The following is an 18,414-nucleotide window of genomic DNA, read 5'->3' on the forward strand; positions in this document are numbered from 1 at the left end:
GTAGAGGCAAGTATCTGCTTGCTGGGCACCCCACCGAAGCTTGGCTTCATGAAATCTCTGACCCTCTGAGCAGCATGTCTCCCTGCCTTCGTGACCTGCCCACCCCACAGCCAGGCCGCACCCACCCCACACCACTGGCATTCATGTCACTTGATTGCAGTTGCCTGTTTCCTTCTCTGACTTCCTTACTGGGCCAAGCAACTGGAGGGCAGGAGACTTGTGCTTGAGAAGAAAGGACTCTGGACTTTGGCCGAGGGACAGGCCTTCAGTTCCAAAAGGGACAGAGGCAGGAAGCAGAGGTGTTTGAGGAAAGATGGGGGTCCAGGTGAAGGATCACTGGAGACTGACATAAAGTCTTCCTCCTCCCAAGTATGGATCCCACTCAGCAGCCATCATGCATTGTCCCATTCCTGGAAAAAGAAAAAAACGCAAAATGGCATTGATTCTGCCTGTGTAGCGTCCTACGTGCAGCAGATGACAATGAAACGTGGGTGGATCAGAGCAGGCCCTACAGTATTGGATTGGCGTTGTCTTGGTCACATTGAAGCCACACACAGCACCCCAGTGACAAATTCCCAGGAGATGCAGGAGCTGCTGGTCCCAGGACTGTCCTGTGCCTTAAAACCGGGGGACCCCCATGATGTTGGAACCCAGATACCCTTCTTCCCCTTAGCATAGTCTCAGCAGTTTTCTTTTGAGATAGTCAAGTTGCCCTAATTTGGGTAGTCTGTGAATAAGAAGAACAAAATCTCTGCCCCAGTGGGCGTGTTGGAGAAGTGGGCCCCAGGTCTCATGCCGATGTGGTGGGAGTGGCATTAGACTGATCGTTACTGTTAGGAAGGTGCCAGTGGCCTTGCAGTGCTGACAAAGCCTTGTCACCCATGCTCTCTCACAGCCTCCTCACACCTTGGGTGGTGGTAAGTATACATTGTATTCCTTCATTTTATGGAGGAGGAAGCTGAGACTCAGAGAGATGATTTGCCTCCAGTTGGGGGGTCAGGTGTCCTGACTTCCAGCTTCAGAGTTCTTCCGCCTGACTAGGGACTAACAGTTCTGTGTGGTGCATCTAGGTCCCAGGAATTTGCCTCTCTTCCCTCAGTTGCATTTCCTTTACTCCAATGGTTTTTTAAGTTTCGTGTGAGGGGAGGCAGGATCCAAGTCGTAACCCTGGTAGCTAACATAGGACATCTGCTTGTCCCAGAAGATCCACTCAGGTGTTCTGTCTTCAGACCTGTGAGGATGCATTTTCCTTTATGCCACAGATTTTCATTAGCCACTGCATGTCCTGCCCAGGGGGCGGCAGACACTGGAGATGCAAATGGACCCAAGAGGGGGGACTTCTTTTATAAAACAACATTGAAAAACATGGAAGATTTTAGGCCAGGTGCGGCGGCTCACACCTGTAATTGCAGCACTTTGGGAGGCTGAGGTGGGTGGATCATGAGGTCAGGAGTTCGAGACCAGCCTGGCCAGCATAGTGAAACCCCATCTCTACTAAAAATACAAAAAATTAGCTGGTGCGGTGGCAGGCACCTGTAGTCCCAGCTACTCGGGAGGCTGAGGCAGGAGAATCGCTTGAACCCAGGAGGCAGAGGTTGCAGTGAGCCGAGATTGCGCCATTGCACTATAGCCCGGGTGACAGTGTGAGACTCTGTCATAAAATAAGATAAGACAAGACAAAATAAAATAAAAATGGAAGATTTCACCTAAAAATTCAGATTTCTGGTTCCTTGGAAAATTGGAAGCCCTTGTGCTCTGGGACATACTTACATGATAGATTTTCCAGGAGCCAAGTTTCAGCTGACCTTTTAGACCCAAAGTTGGGGACTGAATGCTCACAGAAAAGAACCAATGACTCCCCATCCAGGTGTGTGTGTGCTCTCCCCCTGCAGGTGTACATGTGCTCTGTCCCCCTCCAGGTGTGCATGTGCTCTGTCCCCCTCCAGGTGTGCGTGTGCTCTCCCCCTCCAGGTGTACATGTGCTCTGTCCCCCTCCAGCTGTGTGTGTGCTCTCCCCCCCAAGTGTGTGTGTGCTCCCCCCCTCCAGGTGTGCATATGTTCTGTCCCCTTCCAGGTGTGCGTGTGCTCTCCCCCTCCAGGTGTACATGTGCTCTGTCCCCCTCCAGCTGTGTGTGTGCTCCCCCCCTCCAGGTGTGCATATGTTCTGTCCCCTTCCAGGTGTGCGTGTGCTCTGTCCCCTTCCAGGTGTGCATGTGCTCTCCCCCTCCAGGTGTGTGTGTGCTCCCCCCCTCCAGGTGTGTGTGTGCTCTCCCCCTCCAGGTGTGCGTGTGCTCCCCCCCTCCAGGTGTGTGTGTGCTCTCCCCCTCCAGGTGTGTGTGTGCTCCCCCCTCCAGGTGTGTGTGTGCTCTCCCCCTCCAGGTGTGTGTGTGCTCCCCCCCTCCAGGTGTGTGTGTGCTCTCCCCCTCCAGGTGTGCATATGCTCTGTCCCCCTCCAGGTGTGCGTGTGCTCTCCCCCTCCAGGTGTGTGTGTGCTTCCCCCCTCCAGGTGTGTGTGTGCTCTCCCCCTCCAGGTGTGTGTGTGCTCTCCCCCTCCAGGTGTGTGTGTGCTCCCCCCCTCCAGGTGTGTGTGTGCTCCCCCCCTCCAGGTGTGTGTGTGCTCTCCCCCTCCAGGTGTGCATATGCTCTGTCCCCCTCCAGATGTGTGTGTGCTCTCCCCCTCCAGGTGTGTGTGTGCTCTCCCCTCCCAGGTGTGCATATGCTCTGTCCCCCTCCAGGTGTGCATATGCTCTATCCCTCTCCAGGTGTACGTGCACTGTCGCCCTTCCAGGTGTGCGTGTGCTCTGTCCCCCTCCAGCTGTGCATGTGCTCTGTCCCTCTCCAGCTGTGCGTGTGCTCTCCCCCCAAGTGTGCGTGTGCTCTCCCCCTCCAGGTGTGCGTGGGCTCTGTGCCCCTCCAGGTCTGCGTGGGCTGTGTCTCTTCCGGGTGTGCATGTACTCTATCCCTCCAGGTGTGTGTAGGCTCTGTCCCCCTCCAGGTATGGGTGTGCACTGTCCCCCTCCAGGTGTGTATGTAGGCGCTGTCCCCCTGCAGGTGCACATGTGCTGTGTCCCCCCTCCAGGTGTGAGTATGCACTGTTCCCCTCCAGGTGTGAGTATGCACTGTTCCCCTCCAGGTGTGTGTGTGGCTCTGGCCCCCTCTAGGTGTGTGTGTGGCTCTCCCCATCCAGGTGTGCGTGTGCTCTGTCCTCCTCCAGGTGTGTGTGCTCACCCACACCTGCCCCATCATTTATTCCCCATTGCTTGCCTTACCTCTGTGTGTATCTGTACTCATTTATTCATTCATTCAATGGATATGTATCACATGCCCTCTCTCTGCCAGCCCTAGAGGATTTAAACAACTAAGACATTGTTTCCCAGGGCTGTTGTAACAAAGCAACAGAAACTGTGTGGCTTAAAACAACAGAAATTCAGTTTTAGTTTTTGGCCGGGCACGGTGGCTCATGCCTGTAATCTCAGCGCTTTGGGAGCCCGAGGCGGGCGGATCACCTGAGGTTAGGAGTTTGAGACCAGCCTGGCCAACATGGTGAAACCCCATCTCTACTAAAAATAGAACTGTTAACCAGGCGTGGTGGCAGACACTTGTAATCCCAGCTACTCAGGAGGCTGAGGCACGAGAATCCTTTGAACCTTGGAGTGCAGTGAGCTGAGATCGCGCCACAGCACGCCAGCCTGGGTGACAGAGTGAAATTCCGTCTCAAAAAAAAAAAAAAAAAAAAAAAAATTCATTTTTTCACAGTTCCATAGTCCAGAAGGTACAAAATCCTTGGGTTGGCCGGTCCATGCACCGTCTCTAGCATCTGGTGGCTGCCAACAGTCTTTGGCGTTTCTCAGCTTGCAGCCATAGAGCTCCAAATCCGCCTCTGTCATCACTTGGTTTCGTCACCTTTGCGTAAAGTATCTTCACTTGGCGTTTTCCTCTCTGTCTCTTTTTTTTTTTTAAGATGGAGTGTCGCTCTTGTTGCCCAGGCTGGAGTACAGTGATGCAATCTTGGCTCACCGCAACCTCTGCCTCCCAGGTTCAGGCGATTCTCCTGCCTCAGCCTCCTCAGTAGCTGGGATTACAGGCGTGTGCCACCACGCCTGGCTAATTTTTGTATTTTTAGTAGAGATGGGGTTTCGCCATTTAGGCCAGGCTGGTCTTGAACTCCTGACTTCAGATGATCCACCCACCTTGGCCTCCCAAAGTGTTGGGATTATAGGTGTAAGCCACCTCGGCTCTGCACCCGGCCTCTGTGTCTCTTCTTATAAGGACACCAGACATATTGAATTGAGGACCTGCTCTACTCCAGCATGACCACATTGTAACTCGATTAAATCTGCAATAACCCTATTTTCAAATAAGTTCTCACTCACAGGTACCTGGGGTTAGGTGTTAAACATATTAGATTTTGTTTTTTCTTCTGGAGGGTCTAGTGAGAGAACATATCACTTTGGGGACATGATTTTAAAAAATCCCAAATCACACGAAATGTAGAGCATGGCTCTTGCTCATCATCCACTCTGGGAGACTCCTAAAGCGTCAGCCAGTGCCCGGTGGCAGCTCTGGTTCGGTGGCCTTGTTGCTTCAGATACACTAATCACTGGATCCCCACAATAGCCATCCTCTGGCAGAGACTCTATTGCTGCTCCACTTCAGCACAGATGAGGAAACTGAGGCACAGAGAGGTTACACAGCTTGACTGAGGCTACAATTAAAACCTAAGTGACTATATTCCAAATATATACAAAATAAAAACCAGGCACGGTGTTGCCCACCTATAATCCCAGCTCCTCTGGAGGCTGAGGCAGGAGGATCACTTGAGCAGAGCTGGCATGTGGACACGGGCGGGAGGCAGGGTCCTGAGAGATGAACAGTGTGTTTCCTGGTAAAGCCCAGCAGGCTGTGTTCTCTTTCCCATCAGACTCCTCCCTTGTGATACGGACAGCAGGAAACTAACCTGTATTTTGGTCACTCTCCTGAAATCAAGTCTGCAGTCATTTTAATACCCTCACAAGGTAGGACAGGCTATCCTGCCAATTTCCCAGGGTGACCATCTTACAAGGAGGCGGACGGTACAGAAGCAAGGGCTTCTGGTATAAGGTAAAACGAATCTGATTATTTTCTTGACCCAGAAGGTGATACTTCTTTTTTTATTTTTATTTTTTTGAGATGGAGTCTCTGTTGCCCAGGCTGGAGTGCGGTGGCACAATCTCGGCTCACTGCAGCCTCCGCCTCCCAGGTTCTAGTGATTCTCCCGCTTCAACCTCCCATGTAGCTGGGACTACAGGTGCACACCACCACACCCAGCTAATTTTTGTATGTTTAGTAGAGACAGGGGTTTCACCATATTGGCTGGGCTCCTGGTCAGAAGTGTCGAACTCCAGACCTTGTGATCCACCTGCCTCAGCGGGATTAGAGGCATGAGTGCTGGGATTACAGGCATGAGCCACTTCGCCCGTTTTGTTTGTTTGTTTGTTTGTTTTGTTTTTTGACAGGGTCTTGCGTAATGGCTTGATCTGGGCTCATTGCAACCTCTGCCTCCTGGGCCCAAGTGATCGAAGCCTCCCAAGTAGCTGGGACTACAGGCATGCATCACCACGCCTGGCTACTTTTTGTGTTTTGTATTTTGTATTTTTTGTAGAGAGTTTCACCATGTTGGCCAGGCTAGTCTCCAACTCCAGGCTTCAAGTGATCCACCCACCTTGGCTTCCCAAAGTGCTGAGATTACAGCTGTGAGCCACCACACCCAGCCCAGAATGTGATGTTTCTAACCTTCCATTTACACAAATTTATGTCCATATTTAGAGTCAATTTCTTAGGTCTCTGTCAAGTTCTCTAGTAGATGGAAGAACCATCCAGAAACCATTGCATGCTCTAAATAACCTTTCTTTTGTGGTACTGCTTTCTCTAAGCAAATATAGTTAGCACCAGATGGAATGTAGAGTTTTTAACAACAACAACAAAAAACTGATTCATTTAGGGTTTCCTTAAATTAGGTGAGGGATTTTTTTTCCTTAAGCAATGAACTCCCACATTCAATATTCCCGGCGTGACATTTTGTGCTGTTATACTTGGTAAGTGAAGCTCAGCTATTCTGAGCTTTATGTGCCAGGAGCTTGTGCTCAGAAATCCTTTTTTAGTTTAGCTCATAAAGGTTACTTGTATGTTTGGGTATTTCATGCAGAAGGAAGTCTTCCGGGCTGGGTCATTCACATTCTGTGCTCTCTTGCTAGGCATCTACAAAGTTCATAGCCATTTTTAACACACACCTTTGCTGCGTTAAAATCACAGTCAGAATTTAAAGCTATGACTGGTCTATTTCCTTTAGCATAATGTCTTCAGGGTTCATCCGTTAAGCTAAGGGAAATAAGCCAGTTACAAAAGGAGAATTACAGTAGAATTATATTAGTATGAGGTTCCTAGAACAGGCAAATTCATAGAGACAGGAAGTAGACTGGGGCAGGGGTTGGAAGGAGTCGTGGTTCAATGTTTCAGAGTCTCAGTTTTACAAGGTGAAAAAGTTCTGGAGATGAATGTTGGTGAGAGTTGAACAATAATGTAAATAGACTTAATGCCACTGAACTGTACACTTGAAAATGGTTAAAATGGTAAACTTTAACCGTTATTTTACCACAATAACAAAAAGCCACTACCCTATAATAATAGCCTAAGTGACTATATCCAAATATATACAACATAAAAGCTGGGCATAGTGTTGCACACCTATAGTCCCAGATACTCGGGAGGCTGAGGCAGGAGGACCACTTGTGCGCCCAGCAGTTCAAGGCTGTGCTGTGTTACCATCACGCCTGTGAATAACCACTTCTTTCCAACCTCGGAAACATAGTGAGACCCACATCTCTTAAAAAAAAAAAAAAAAAAAAAAAAAGCAAATATGTACAAAATGGTGAATATATAAAAGATCACATTTCTGCAATTAAACATGATGTACACCATAAATATTAATTATAATCATGTATATATTTATATGAAATTTGCTTTCAGTTTGTATCTTTCCAGATTTTTCAAATTAAAAATTTCCTTGGCAAATAGAAATTATGTTAACTCTCTTGACTTACTAACTCTGTGACTTTGAACAAGTCTCTTTTGTTTTTTGAGCTATTAGTGTCCTATATAATAGGAATGATAGTACTCTACAGGGTGCCCACCCTGCTCCAAATTGTAAAGCCGTGAAATTTGCTCAGCAACGCAGGTAGAAACCAAAGTAAATTGAGATAATCTTTCAGTGGGGTTTAAGTGGTAATGGGAACAAGTGCAGTGTTGGGGATCCCTTAGCCCCAGAGCATGGCAGTCCCAAGTCTGAGTCCTTCAGGGGCCAAGCAGGCGATGGCAAAGAGGGAAGCAGACCGGGGCAAAGCAATAAGGAACGGCAGTGATTGTGGCAAACTGGATGGCCTCAATTTAGAGGCATTTATATTCAGTTAGAAAAAAAAAAATCTCCATGCAGGCCAAACAAAACATTGACGGGTTTTATCTGGCCAGTGGGCCACCGGTTTTCAATTTCTGCTTTACTTTTTAATTAAATTAATTAATTAATTTATTTATTTTTGAGATAGAGTTTTACTCTTGTTGCCCAGGCTGGAGTGCAATGGTGCAATCTCGGCTCACTGCAACCTCCACCTCACGGTTCAATTGATTCTCTTGCCTCTGCCTCCCAAGTAACTGGGATTATAGGCATGCGCCACCATGCCCAGCTAATTTTGTATACTTTTTTTTTTTTAATTTGTTTGTTTGTTAGTTTTGAGACAGAGTCTCACTCTGTCTCCCAGGGTGGGGTGCAGAGGTGCAGTGTCAGCTCACTACAACCTCTGCCTCCTGGTTTCAAGCAATTCTTGTGCCTCATCCTCCCAAGTAGCTGGTATTACAGGTATGCACCACCATACCTGGCTAATTTTTTGTATGTATCATGTTGTCTTGGTCTCAAACTCCTGAGCTCAGGTGATTTGCCTGTTTGGCCTCCTAAAATACTAGGATTACAGGCGTGAGCCACTGCACCCAGCTTGCAATTTCTGTTTTAGCATGAGAGATGCTTGGATCTAGAAGGGACATGGAAGGCCTTTTGGTCCCAACCCTTATTTTTCAGAACCATGACTAAGATATGGGCTGCCTTAGGAAGAGCTGGTCTAGAATCCAGGTCTTAGACAATTATTTTCAGGGCTCTCTTCTACCTCCCTGCCAGCTAGAAACATTTTTTTATTTTCAGATAATGTATCCTTCCAAGTTTGAATTTGAATCTTTTTTTAAACGTAGATACGTTTGTTTAATTTTGTGTTACTGCCCAGATCAAGTCAGCTCCTGGTACTTTTCTATTTTAATGATAGCTGCCACCCAACAAAACCCAACATTCAGTGTTCAGCAGAAATTCTGATATGCATACTATGTGCCTACGAGCCTTTTAAAATTGCAATGACAGTGTTTTTATTTGGTTCTTTGGATTAAATTGTCTAAAGAATTTATTGTGAACGTTATTGCATCTTTGATTCTGTTGGTCTTCTATGAAATTTCACACGTCTTGAGACAGGCAGATTTTTATCTTTGGTTCTCAGGTTATTAACATGTACTGTGAGAATTTAGATTGTTTTAGTAGAACTCTAATCCGGGGCACAAACTGGCAGGCCTGGGATGAGCAGGGCCTCTGCAGACATGTCTTGCTCGTCAGCACTACGCTTCAAAATACCTTTTTCCAGGCCGGGCACGGTGGCTCACGCCTATAATCCCAGCACTTTGAGAGGCTGAGGTGGGTGGATCACGAGATCAGGAGTTTGAGACCAGCCTGGCCACCATGGTGAAACCTCATCTCTACTAAAAATACAAAAATTAGCTGGGCGTGGTGGCGGGCGCCTGTAATCACAGCTACTTGGGAGGCTGAGGCAGGAGAATTGCTTGAACCTGGGAGGCGGAGGTTGCAGTGAGCCGAGATCATGCCACTGCACTCCAGCCTGGGTGACAGAGTGAGACTCTGTCTCAAAAACAAATACAAAAAACCTTTTTCCTTGGAATGACATACCCTCAGGGCAGCGTGTGCTTGGGGGAGCCCTGCAGGTTCCCCACTTCCTCCAAATAACATTTTCCTCTTTTGAGCTCTTCTAGCCCATCCCTGGCCAGTGGAGACATATGTGGTTGTGATGAGTCTCAGTAAAGGGGAATCATGGTGCCGTATGTAGTGTAGTGCTGTCCAAGTGAGGCTAGTTTTTTTTTTTTTTTTTTTTTTTTTTTGAGACAGGGTCTTGCTCTGTCACCCAGGCCTAAGTGCAGTGGTGCAGTCATAGCTCACTGCAGCCTCAACCTCCCAGGCTCAGGTGATCCTCCAGCCTTAGCCTCCTGAGTAGCTGGGACTACAGGCACATGCCACCACTACTGGCTGATTTTTCTTTTTTTTGTAGAGATTGGTGGGGAGGGGATCTTACTATGTTGCCCAGGCTGGTCACGAACTCCTGGGCTCAAGGAATCTGTCCACTTTGGCCATCCCAAGTGCTGGGATTACAAGTGTTGAGTCACCGCACCCGGCCTAAAGTGAGGTTCTTGAGATGTATACAGAGATCAAGAGTGAGTGCTGGAAGCTTCCGTGTCAACTGATATTGCTGGGACGGCTGCATGTCTCTGGGCAGGGGCCACTCTGACTGCTCTAACTCCTGTGCCTGCTGCCTCCTGGCCACATGGCCCTTTGGTCAGAAACTTGAGAAGCCCCCAGTGAGCAGCAAAGGGGACCCCTGCCTGTTTAGTAATGGAATTCACAACCATTCCGCCCAGTGCAGCTCAGCAGGTGTTTGTGGAGAGCATGCCCAGGGTGAAGCCTGCGGGGCTATCAATGTTAGGGTGGTAACACAGCAGCTGCCCACATTGGCACATTGCCTGCCAGCAAGCAGGTTCTGAGCAAAGCTCTTTCCCTGTGTGGTTGCTGGGGCCCATGTCAGGAGGCAGAGTGCCTCCTGGTTTGCTCGGGACGTTCTCATTGGAGCAGGGGTCCCCAACCTTTTTGGCACCAGGGACCAGTTTCCACAGACTGGTGGCAGGTGGGGATGGTTTCAGGATGAAACAACAGTTTCACCTCCGATCATCGGGCATTAGATTCTCATAAGGAGCATGCAACCTAGATCCCTCGCATGCACAGTTCACAGTAGGGTTAGCGCTCTCAGGAGAATCGAATCTGATCTGACAGGACGTGGAGCTCAGGTGGGAATGCTCACTCACCTGCTGCTCACCCCCTGCTGTGCTGTGTGGCCCAGTTCCTTACAGGCCACGGACTGGTACCAGTCTGTGGCCCAGGGGTGGAGAACCCCTGCGTTAGAGCACCAAAAGTCCCTCCACCTAGGAACCAGCTCATCCCAAACAAAGCAGGACAGTTGGTCACCATGGGCAGCAGCATGACTTTTACCTAAATTCCATGGTATGATATAAAGCGGAATGAGAGGCCGGGCACTGTGGCTCACGCTTATAATCTCAGCACTTTGGGACGCCGAGGTGGGTAGATCACCTGAGGTCAGGAGTTCGAGACCAGCCGGGTCAACATGGTGAAACCCTGTCTCTACTGAAAATACAAAAATCAGCCAGGCATGGTGGCACACTCCTGTAGTCCCAGCTACTCGGGAAGCTGAGACAGGAGAATCGCTTGAATCAGGGAGGCAGAGGTTGCAGTGAGCTGAGATTGCACCACTGCATTCCAGCCTGGGTGACAGAGTAAGACTCTGTCTCAAAAAAATAAAAATAAATAAATAAAGTGGAATGAGAAAATAAAAAACTTGCCCCAAAGAATGACCGAGTTATCTAGGGAATGTCCGCACTGCAGGGAGCAGCCAAGAAGTACAATCAATTTAGTGGGGCCAGAGGAGCATTTAAATTTTTTTTGGCCAGGTGCAGTGGCTCACACCTGTAATCCAGCACTTTGGGAGGCAGAGGCAGGAGGATTCCTTGAGCCCAGAAGCTCAGGTCCAGCCTGGTCAACATGGTGAAGCCTCATCTCTACAAAAAACACAAAAATTAGCCAGGCGTGGTGTTGTGTGCCTGTAGTCCCAGCTCGGGAGGCTGAGGCAAGAGGATCTCTTGAGCTTTGGAGATAAAGGCTGCAGTGAGCTACATTTGGCCTGGCCCCCAGAGCAAAAGACAGGAGCATCAGGAAGTAGGGAGGAAGTGGGCAACAGACCAGCTTTAGCCTGGGCAACAGAGCAAGACCCTGTCTCTTAAAAAAGATTATTGGCCAGGTGTGGTGGCTTACACCAGTCATCCCAGCACTTTGGCAGGTCGAGGCAGGTGGATCACTTGAGGTCAGGAGTTCGAGACCAGCCTGGCCTACATGGCAAAACCCCATCTCTACTAAAAATACAAAAAAATTAGCTGGGCGTGGTGGCACGTGCCTGTAATCCCAGCTACTCCGGAGGCTGAGGCAGAGAATTGCTTAAACCTGGAGGGGCGGAGGTTGCAGTGAGCCGAGATCGCGCCACTGCACTCCAGCCTGGGCGACGGAGCGAGACTCTGTCTCAAAAAATAAAATAAAATAAAATAAAATTAAAATAAAATAAATAAAAATACAAACATCAGCTGGGTGTGGTGGAGGGTGCCTGTAATCCCAGCTACTAGGGAGGCTGAAGCAGGAGAATCACTTGAACCTGGGAGGTGGAGGTTGCAGTGAGCCGAGATCATGCCATTGCACTCCAATCTGGGCAACAAGAGTGAAACTCTGTCTCAAAAAAGAAATTATTTATTTATTTATTTATTTTTGAGACAGAGTCTCGCTCTGTCGCCCAGGCTGGAGTGCAGTGGCACGATCTCAGCTCACTGCAAGCTCCGCCTCCTGGGTTCATGTCATTCTCCTGCCTCAGCCTCCCGAGTAGCTGGGACTACAGGCGCCCGCCACCACGCCCGGCTAATTTTTTGTATTTTTAGTAGAGATGGAGTTTCACTGTGATAGCCAGGATCGTCTCGATCTCCTGACCTTGTGATCCGCCCGCCTCGGCCTCCCAAAGTGCTGGGATTACAGGCAAAAATCTTATTTTTTTAGAGCAGTTTAGAGCAGTTTTAGGTTCCTAGCAACATTGAGAGGAAGGTACAGAACTATCCCAGGTGCCCCCTCACCCCCAGCATGCAGAGCCTGCCCCATTATCAGCATCTCCCTGGGTAGCGCATTGATTGCCCTTGATGAACCAACATGGACGCATCATAACCACCTGGTCCATGCTACATTTGGGCTCACTCTTGGTGTCGCACATCCTATGCAGCAAAACATTTTTAAAAATAAAAGCAGCACAGACTAGGTCAGGGTGCTTTGCATCTGGTGACGGTTAAGTACAGTATTGTTCTGGGAAATGTTCTGTTTCAGTTACTTATTTGAATGTATGTGCTGTTTGTCTTGCAAAATTCTTCCCTAACTGTGAGTTGTGGTGACAAAAGATTGAGAGAGACTTTGGGAGTTCAAGGGATGGAGAGGCACATCAGGTTAGGGAGAACCTGGAAGGGCTTTTTGGGATCAGGGACCCTGGAAGGTAGGGGAAAGCAGGGAGAAAACCCAACAGAGGCCAAGAGTATTGGGGGAGGGATTGAGGGGACAGCCAGGAGTGTGGAGGATGCCCAGGAGGGGGCAGGTGGGTGGCAGTGACTGGGAAGGATGGTGAGACCATGGGCGGGGTGGAGCCCTGGAAGGCTGTGAGGAGGGTTTGGGGTCTGAATTCTGCGCTCCTGCTTACTGGATGAGTAAACCCCAACACTTACTTAGTCTCTCTATGCCTGTTTCTCAGCAGTGGGATGGGGGCAGTTATGGTGCCCGTCTGGGTGGGTTGGTGCCAATGTCAGGTGAGTAAATTGTGGCACTCCCCTGGCACAGTACCTGAAGTATCAGAGGCACCTATCCTTAGCTGTTACTATGGTCAGACTTTGCTTAGGGAGACTTGTGGGGTAACCCTCTCTAGAATAGCTTGGGGAAGGCAGAGATGGTGTCTGAACCAGGTAACTGGCCAGTACAGGGTGCAGATGGGAGATGCTGAGAGCCAGGATGAATGGCTATTATTTTTATTTATTTACTTTTTAGAGACAGGGTCTTGCTCTGTTGCCCATGCTGGAGTGCAGGGTGCGATCAAGGCTCACTGCAGCCTCTACCTCCTTGGCTCAAGTGATCCTCCCACCACGCCCAGCTAATTTTTGTGCCTTTTGTAGAAACAGGGTTTCATCATGTTGCCAAGGCTGGTCTTGAACTCCCAGGCTCAAGGGATCTGCCTGCCTCGGCCTCGAAAAGTGCTAGGATTACAGGCATGAGTCAGCGTGCCAGCTTGGCTGTTCTTTGATGTTTTGTTCTTGGGGAGTAGTCCACAGATCACTGTGCTTGTCGTATTGGCTTGGCTTATAGTACAGAGGTTGATCTGCTACGTGCTGAGTTTGGGGCAGGGGAGGGTGCAGACTCTGTATGGTCGTGGCTTCAGGAGACTCCTCCAGGGCCTGGCCCCACCGTGAGCAATGCCATGCTGCAGGGCTGTCTCTGTCATCCCGGCCGAGTTCCCCATGGTGGCCGCCCACGGTGCCATGACATCTTCAGGAGCTGGGCCATGCCTCCCACCCCATTGACACCTGGGGAGAGGCTTGGCCATTTTATTTTCTAAACCTGTAGAGCACAAAGAGATGTTGTCATTCCCCTCATTGAGACACACACCCCCTCCTCCCCTCCTCATGCCGAGCCGTTTTTGGTTCCTGGTTATAAACTCACTTTAGGGAGCCCCCTACAACGGCCTGGTAGCTTTCCGCTCTTGCTTTTGTTTTTGTTTTTTGTTTTTGAGACAGAATCTCACTCTGTTGCCCAGGCTAGAGTATAGTGGCACGATCTCGGCTCACTGCAACCTCCACCTCCTGGGTTCAAGTGATTCTCCTGCCTCAGCCTCCCGAGTACCTGGGCCTACAGGCGTCTGCCAGCATGCCTGGCTAATTTTTATATTTTTAGTAGAGATGGGGTTTCACCATGTTGGCCAGGCTGGTCTCGAACTCCTGATCTCAAATGATCCACCCACCTCGGCCTCCCAAAGTGCTAGGATTACAGGCATGAGCCACTGCACCCGACCCACTATTGCTTTTGAAAACACAAACACCACTGACGCAGCCTGAACAATATAATCCATTGCTTTTAGAGACCTGGCCCTTTACAACAAAAAGCCTACTTCATTCTCCTGGGATGAGCAGGGCCCTCTCTGCACTCTTCTACCTACCAAAGAAAACTAAGTACCATCTCCATCTTCAGCAGCCCCTCCACTCCCTTCACCCGTATGCTTCTGCTCTTGGCCAGATTAATGGCTCTTTGTGGCTGGAGATCACACAAGTGCTGTGCCCAGAGCAATTTCCTGTCCCCATCAGAGTGATGAGAGAGTCTTAGGAAATGATCTTAGGAAATGGCCCCACAGTAAAAGTTCCAACCGGCACAGCCATGAAAATATCACCACCAGCTGCTTTTCACCTGGGAGAGCCAGGGTAGGTGGGGCTAAAGGGCCTGAGAAGGCGTCTTCTCAGGATCAGATTGAGGGAGGGGGATCCTCACCCGCAGGGATGTCAGGTATTGGCGTCTACCTTTCGTTAATCCAGCAAACACACCCTGAAGACTTCCCCTGCCCACGCAGAGCCCGACCCTGTGCCTCCAAGGAAACCAACAATTACGATGCAACGTGATGATTGCTAAATCAGGAGTACCCTGAGTTCAGAGAATCAATGTGCCTTGTGGGCTGGGGTGAATGGGAAGGGAAGGGGGTCATGGAAGGCCTCCTTAAGGAAGCTGCCAGTTAAATGAAGCCCCAAACGCTGAGCAGGAAGCGGCCAGATGAGCAGAATAGAGGAGGGTTGTCTATGGCCATACCACCCTGAGTGCACCCCATCTCCTCTGATCTCGGAAGCTCGGCAGCGTCCGGCCTGGTTAGTGCTTGGATGGGAGAACAGGGAAGCCTTTCCAGGCAGAGGGAACAGCACTTGTGAAGGCTCCTGGAGTGGGAGGCATGCCAGAGGCGGGACGGGGCTGCAGCTCTGAGGGTGGATGTGAAGGTGGGATGTCCAACTCCGACGTACAGATACTGGGGCGTGATCGGGCCTCACTGCACAGGAAGAGGAAGAGTTTAAACCATGGTGGGGCCAGGCGTGGTGGCTCACGCCTGACATCCCAAAACTCTGGGAGGCTGAGGCAGACAGATCACCTGAGGTCAGGAGTTTGAGACCAGCCTGGCCAACAAGGCAAAACCCTGTCTCTACTAAAACTACAAAAATTATCTGGGCGCGGAGGGAGGCGGGTGCCTGTAGTCCCAGCTACTCAGGAGGCTGAGGCAGGAGAATCGCTTGAACCTGGGAGGCGGAGGTTTGCAGTGAGCCAAGATTGCACCACTGCACCCCAGCCTGGGTGGCAGAGTGAGACTGTGTCTCAACAACAAAACCAACCAACCAAACAAACAACAAAAACCATGGTGGAAGTGAGCACCCCAAGGCTCTGAGTGGTGACCCTGGGGCCAGTGCTCTGGGCGGGCTGCTCCTTGCCAGGTCTGTAGAGGGAATAGGGGAGGCCAGCAGTCTGCCAGCCCAAGGAGGGAGGCCTCAGTCAAGCTGGCGGCAGGGGGGCTGAGCAGATGTAGAGGCACAGGGAGGGACCGGCTTGCTCATCCCGAACAGTTGCTGAGCACCATCAGCCTCAGGCCAGGCCCTGCTGGGGAATCCCAGGTAAACTGGCCACTGTCCTGCCCCCTAGGACCCTGTGGTCCATGAGGGGACCCCCGAAGTACCCAGGGTCTACTCTGGAGCTCTTACAGGATGTAGGGGTGGAGAGGTGGAGGACAGACGGGCACAGTGCAGTGCCTGTCTCAAATCCTTGTCTCTGTGTGCCTTTGGTTATTGTTGACCCAGAAACTCTTCCCACACCATGATTAGTGTATTTAATATTGGCCTGAAACCCAAAGAGATGTCATGAGGCACATGCCTGGATGCAGATGAAGGAGAGGGGGGCAGGGTCTGGGAAGACTCCTGGGCAGATGACCTGGCAGCATGGGACTGCCCAGAGGCTCAGGAGGGCAGAGAGGGAAGCCACTGTGATTCTTTGGCGACACCTGTCTCCCCTGCACTGGCTGGGCTGGGATTAACCCCTGGTAGGAGCGGACGTAGGAGAAGTGTTGGTCTCTGTCCACGACACAAAGAAAATATTGTGCCGGGCCAGGGACGAGGGGCAGGGGCGGGCTCTGCCAGCCCCGTGTTTCCAAAGAGCAGGTGGCCACCCCAACATCTTGTTGAAAGGTCTGCATTTGTATGCAGCGAAATGCCAAGTTGTTATGTCATGACTGCTTCGTTTCGTTCTATGAACGGCATTTCCAGGAAAGGCCTCATTTCACACCAAGCTGAGTCCCGACAGATCCTGCTCTGGCCCCGGATGGGGAGAGTGACTTAATCAGCCCACCCTAGGAGTAACATATGGCGTTTCCTTCTCAGGCCAGACGTTTTTCCATTTTGCCCATAAGAAAATTAGAATTAGGCCGGGCGCGGTGGCTCAAGCCTGTAATCCCAGCACTTTGGGAGGCCGAGACGGGCGCATCACGAGGTCAGGAGATCGAGACCATCCTGGCTAACCCGGTGAAACCCCGTCTCGACTAAAAAATACAAAAAAAAACTAGCCGGGCGAGGTGGCGGGCGCCTGTAGTCCCAGCTACTCGGGAGGCTGAGGCAGGAGAATGGCGTGAACCCGGGAGGCGGAGCTTGCAGTGAGCTGAGATCCGGCCACTGCACTCCAGCCTGGGCGACAGAGCGAGACTCCGTCTCAAAAAAAAAAAAAAAAAAAAAAGAATTGGGCCAATGGCTTGTTTTAATTTGAACCGCTATGGTTCGAAGGATGCTGGTGGGCTTAAGTTGTACCTAGACTGGGCCTTCTTTTCTTTTCTTTTCTTTTTCTTTCTCTTTTCTTTCTTTCTTTCTTTTTTTTTTTTTTTTGAGGCAGGGTATTTTCCTGTTGCCTGGGCTGGAGTACAGTGGTTCCGTTTGATCTCAGCTCACTGCAGCCTCGACCTCCTGCACTCAAGTGATCCTCCCACCTCACTCTTCCAAGTAGCTGGGACCACAGGTGCAGGCCATCATGCCTGGCTAATTTTTGTATTTTTGTATTTTTTTTTTTTTTTTTTGGTAGAGAGGGGCTTTCACCATGTTGCCCAGGCTGGTCTTGAACTCCTGGGCTCAAGTGATCCTCTGTCTCCCAAAGTGTTGGGATTACAGGCATGAACCACTGCACCAAGCCTAGGCTGGGCCTTCTAAAGTGGCCAGTGATTCTGTTCTCAGAAGTGGCTGGGTCTCTGGGCTGGGAGTTCTGTGCACCATGGGTAAGCCCATGGTGAGGACGGCTTATCTTTTCTTGGCAAATGTGGCCAACAATCTCCAGTCAACCTGAAAAACAGATATCAAGGCTGTGCATGCCAGAGAACGGAGCAGGAGGGGCGGTTCCTTGTGTGCATGTTGTTGTGTGTGTCTGTGTGTAAACAAACGTCTGACCCCTGGCTGCCCGGCCGCCCCACTCACCACGCGGGGGCTCTCTCTCTCAGGATGCACAGGGCACACGTGTGGGTTCCACTTGCTGTTCTGTTTCCTGCCCTTCCATATTTGGTACCAAGTCTTGTTTCTGCCTTGTTTCTCAAGAGCGCTAAAGAGCTCGGCTCTGAGACTGGGTGCCAATATCTTTCTTTTCTCAATTCTAGAAAACTTAGCCATGGCCAATTTCCTTCCAGAATTCCAACTAGATATAGGTATTTCCACGTTGATATTTTTCTTTAACCTGTGAATGACTTAGTGGTGGTCTCTGCTATCCAAAACAAACATGCGAGATCTTTTTAAAAAAATCTCTCCCTTTTGTTGGGAAGATCTTGTCTTAGTGGGCTTGGTCCACGCTCATAGTCTGGGTGAGACCTGGTCTTTGAAGTGCATGGAGGCCCTTTCTCGTGGCTGGGGTAGTCCATGACAGATTTCTGAAAATGACCCCCGTGAGCATTTGTTCTTCCTGGGCTGCAAAATGCTATATGCACATTGTTGCCTGAGTTTCCGATGTCAGCCCTTGCTGCTTTTCTGCTGATGTTTGAACGATCAGTATATTGAGGGACGTGCTGAACCCCCAGTAAGATCGGTGCTCTGCCTGTTTCTCTGTGCACGTCGTGGTTTTCGAGGCCACTCTGTCTGGGGCACTTAGGTTTAAAATCACTTTGTCATCTGGGTGAATTGAACCTTTTCTCTTACTTAGTAGCCATCTCTATCCCTAATACAGCTTTGTCTTAGAGTCTCTTTCAACTGATCATATCTTCCCTTGGCAAGCATTCACCGCTTCATCATTTCAGACTTTCGTTTCCACTCTGTATGTCCTTAGGCTTTATGTGTGTCTTTGGGAAACCGTGTGTGTCATGATGTTTTTAAAAATCCACGGCATCT

At 50.0% G+C, this 18,414-nt stretch overlaps 1 long non-coding RNA gene across 1 annotated transcript; it reads left to right on the forward strand.

The window, feature by feature from the left end:
• The first annotated feature begins 2,277 nt into the window (after positions 1-2,277).
• On the forward strand, positions 2,278-2,725 carry LOC126959439 (uncharacterized). The gene is made up of 3 exons (XR_007727535.1): positions 2,278-2,305; positions 2,355-2,456; positions 2,507-2,725. It is a non-coding gene; the product is annotated as an uncharacterized LOC126959439 (long non-coding RNA).
• Positions 2,726-18,414: the final 15,689 nt, after the last annotated feature.

Source organism: Macaca thibetana, chromosome 7 (assembly GCF_024542745.1).
Source record: "Macaca thibetana thibetana isolate TM-01 chromosome 7, ASM2454274v1, whole genome shotgun sequence".
Classification (NCBI taxonomy): Eukaryota; Metazoa; Chordata; class Mammalia; order Primates; family Cercopithecidae; genus Macaca; species Macaca thibetana.